Here is a 975-nt window from a genome sequence, read left to right on the forward strand (position 1 = left end):
TTTTGTTGTAGTGATTTTATATTGTTTATTTATAATTTATTTATTATTTTTTATTATAAAACATTTTTTCGGTTGAACCACGGTTAGATCGGTTGGACCAGTAAATTAGTAAACCAGTGACTAAAACGATTCGATAACCGGTCCGATTTTCAGAACTTTGGATAATACATAAGCTAACCATATTCATGATATAAACTGAATATGGACTTATATTGGAATTTACAAATTTAGAAAAAATACAAAGATGATTGTTAAAAACATAAAGACTGCAACGAAAGAATTATAGATATTACAAGGTATAAGAAATTGTGTGTAAAAGAGGATGCCTTAATAACTCCTCTCGCTATTTATAGCGAACTGTCTCCTTTATTATTTTACAAATTTATCTCTAATTTTTGCAAATCTGCTTGCTCTTTCTGTGGGTTGATTCAGGGGCTCTGTCTGGGATTAATGTCTTCTGTCGTAGTTTTTGAAAATCTGGTAGCTGGTTTTATAATTTTTCTAGCATTCTATTGGTATTTCGCTGGAAGGATTTGTTGTGTTTTGCATGTGATGTCTTTGTTGATTTTAGAGCTTCTTTGACACATTTTTTATTGTCAAACATGTGTCTGATTTTTTGATTTGGGACTCTTTTTTTTCTTAGTTTTTAAATGGGTCTTGGTATCTAATATGTATAGTCTTAAGCTAAACTGAACTTCTTCATTTTCATCTGTTGAGATTGCTTTAGTTACTTTTAAAGAATTATGAATTTCTTCTTCTAAGGTAGCCGCTGCAAGAACAACCATAATCTATTTTTTGTGTGCTAAGAAATGAGTCTCTTTTTTATATGATATTTTATCAAACCCTGAACTATAACTCGGGTTGATCTTTCTTGAGATATGGTCATCCAGTTATCAATTATCCTTTTACTGATTAGGTTAAGGTAAAATTTATTCCACCATTTTACTTTTATATTTCAAATTAAATATTGTACAC

At 29.5% G+C, this 975-nt stretch overlaps 1 pseudogene; it reads left to right on the top strand.

The window, feature by feature from the left end:
* The window catches only part of LOC107648454, a 10,798-nt pseudogene that overhangs the window by 1,672 nt on the left and 8,151 nt on the right, over nt 1–975 (top strand).

The sequence above is a fragment of the Arachis ipaensis genome, chromosome B06, assembly GCF_000816755.2.
Source record: "Arachis ipaensis cultivar K30076 chromosome B06, Araip1.1, whole genome shotgun sequence".
Lineage (NCBI taxonomy): Eukaryota > Viridiplantae > Streptophyta > Magnoliopsida > Fabales > Fabaceae > Arachis > Arachis ipaensis.